Source organism: Heteronotia binoei, chromosome 1 (genome assembly GCF_032191835.1).
Source record: "Heteronotia binoei isolate CCM8104 ecotype False Entrance Well chromosome 1, APGP_CSIRO_Hbin_v1, whole genome shotgun sequence".
Taxonomy (NCBI): domain Eukaryota; kingdom Metazoa; phylum Chordata; class Lepidosauria; order Squamata; family Gekkonidae; genus Heteronotia; species Heteronotia binoei.
This window is the reverse complement of record NC_083223.1, coordinates 13,772,167-13,775,344: the sequence shown is the minus strand read 5'-3', so window position 1 is coordinate 13,775,344 and position 3,178 is coordinate 13,772,167.

The window sequence follows — 3,178 nt, the reverse complement described above, 5'->3', positions numbered from 1 at the left end:
AGAGAAATTTGCAATGAATTTTGATCAAGAGGTGTGTCTGTCCCCTGAAATGAGCCAAAAGATTTGTTTATGTAGACACAGTCCAGTATAACTTCTCACCAAGCATCCAACCCATGCATTTTCAAAGAAACATCCCTCAATATTCTGTGTGCTTCATCTAAAAAACCCTTTGTTTGAATGGGTGGCGTCTAATTCATCACATGGAAACTTGACTCTCCTGACTGAAAGTTCTGTTCAATATTATGTAGAAGGCTACACTAGTTAATTATCTCCTGGGTCCAAAGTTGCCATTGAATATTTTGGTTAACTATTGACTGTTACAAATCTACAAAAATCTCAAAAAAAAAAAAAGGAAAGTAAACTAGAAGTTAAAGCATACGAAGTATCATGTAAGGTATAACAAGGGTATAACAACGGATGCAATACAATGGCAACAACAATAAAGATGTAGACATAAATCTAAAAGTTATCCCTTCGCATTGCCACCTTGGCACGTATTTTCTTTGCTGCAAGGGCAAAGACTAAACTTTCTGGGAGATGGGCAGCCCAATCCTGAGAACTGTCGTGTAGCTGCGCTCGAGTATAGAACTAGCGTAGATGGGCCACAGTCGGCTCCCAAAGGGGAGACGTTACACCAGGCAGGGAGGGTGAGTGTGGGCAGGGAAGCAAGAGAGAAGCCATCACCATGGTGATTATGCCAATACCACGCAATTGGCCCGCTGCTGAGGTGGGGGTGGGGGAGAGACAGGGTCACGCGGGACCACGGGATTGGCCAGCCCACTACATGTGACCAGGAGAGGGGGTGGAAGGCCTGCGTGTCAGATGCTGTCAATCCCCTCACACCTTCCCACTGTAAGAGACTCTGCCAATGGCAGGCAGGCAGACAGGCAGAGGCATGTGCAGACATATAGGAAGCACAAAGTGCAGGAGTTCACTGCCATAGACAGCAGCTGGAATGTGTGTCTGGGAGTGAGCAGACCACCAAGTCCAGCAGACACACACCCACACCTGTGTCACCCTGGTGCCCGTTGTCATGTGCACGGAACACCTCCCCCAGGGGCTGCAGAACTCAGAGTGCAAGCCACTGGGCATGCATCCACTTCATCAGCCCCCCCCCCCGTGCCCTGCCAGGGGGGTGGGAACATGGCAGAGGACAGACCAAGGAAAGGGAGCAGGCAGCAGCACAGAGGAGTGGGACCAGCAAATGCCCCCGCCTGAGCCCACTGCCTGGTTCAAGTGCTGGAGAAGCTTGCACACCACCCGATCTTGAGCAAGGGGAGGGGGAGGACAGTGGGGGTGCACAGTTGCACTTACCCAGCCTCGGGCGATAGTCCTCGCACGCTGAGTCTCCGGGAGCCAGGAACCTGTGGAGACCTGGAAAAAAGAGCAGTTAGCCCCAGGGGAGGGACCTCGCTCTCCCCCTCGCAAGTCAAAGATATTGTCAAAGCAATTGCACAGTGAAGAACCCGTTGCCAACATGCCTGTCTCTCGCTCTAAGTTCACATGGCAGGGAGCTCCCCGGCAGAGCCCCTGGTCATGTGCGGCTGTCCCTAACAACTGAGTTGTGTGAGGCCAGAGTGGAAGTATTTCTAGGAGGGGCGAAATGGCGATTGGCTGCTGGGGAGGGGGCTTGTCAGCCCAGGGTGTGAGGGGATTGGTAAGGCAAATACACCGCTACCTAAGGGGTTTGTGAGCTCCCGTAAGGGCAGGGGCAATCTTTGTTTTCAGTTTCAATGAGTGCCTATAGAATATGCTGCTGTTTTCACAGACGTAACTTTACGCCTCTCGGGGGGGGGGGGCATGTCATGGCCCGAACTCCTTAGGGAGCCACCTAAGCCTGGCCATGCCCCTGCCTCTTCCCCCTCTTGTGCCAGAGTGCCTCGCTCTGCTGCACCTCTGCCAATGCGTGGGCACAGTCCTCAGGCTTCGCTGCTCTCAGGCAGGGCTGCGCTCCGGTGGCCCCATGCTGACGTTAAGTCCCCTCCACCGCAGCGGAGCTGGATTTATGATGGTGCAAATGCTATTTAAATTGGCAACACCCAAAGCAAAACTACTTCTCATGGCAACACCGTGCATCTGGAAAAAGAACTCTTGATCTTTGATAAAGCCACAGGTGAAACGATATCCTATGGTGAGCTGGCATTGGAAGAGGAGATGAAACAGAGGAGATGAAACAGAGGAGATGAAACAGAGGAGATGATAATCATCAGAGGAGATGATAATCTGAAAAAAAAACTTGGGTATGGGGAATTGTAACAATTTAATCTACATTTGGAGTGGTCCTGGAGAGGAATGAGTTGGTAATTTACTGAAACATGCAACCTGAGGAAACTGACATCCATGTCAGTGGATACAGTTCCATGAAGTTTTTGTTGTGGCTGGTTTCTGACATCATATCAACAGAGGTCCTGTTTTTTTCTAGAAGGAATTGTTACCGCTCAGTTGGAATGTTTTGCTGTGACATTGCACTTTTATATCTGGGACTGCCCTTTTTGTTATTGGAAAGGTCCCCTGTGCAAGCACCAGTCATTTCCAACTCTGGGGTGATGTTGCTTTCACATCGTTTTCATGGCAGACTTTTTGCGGGGTGGTTTGCCATTGCCTTCCCCAGTAGGCTCGCTTTCCCCCCAGCAAGCTGGGTACTCATTTTACCGACCTCGGAAGAATGGAAGGCTGAGTCAACCTTGGGCTGGCTACTTGAAAACCCAGTTTACACCGGGGATCGAACTCAGGTCGTGAGTAGAGCTTAGGAATGAAGTACTGCAGCTTTAACACTCTGCGCCACAGGGCTCTTCAAATTCATGAAACTTTAAAGTTCTATCAAATTCAGCTCATCAATAATTGTCCATAAAGTCTTAAAGTGCTCATTAGCTGATTTAGTAAACATTTTTGTTATTGAATGTTTACTAAATCAGCTAATGAGCACTTTAAGACTATGGACAATTATTGATGAACTGAATTTGATAGAACTTTAAAGTTTCATGTATTTGATATCTTTACAAATATGATGGAGTCAACATCTAGAAGTTGTAGAAATTGTACTTCATTACTTATACCATGGTTTCTTTTCTTTTATACTGCCTACGTCTATTCCGTGGTTTCTCTCTATGTTGCATTGCCATTGACGCTGGTAAACAGCTAGCAATATAATTGCCACGTAAACCTGTGGCAACCATTT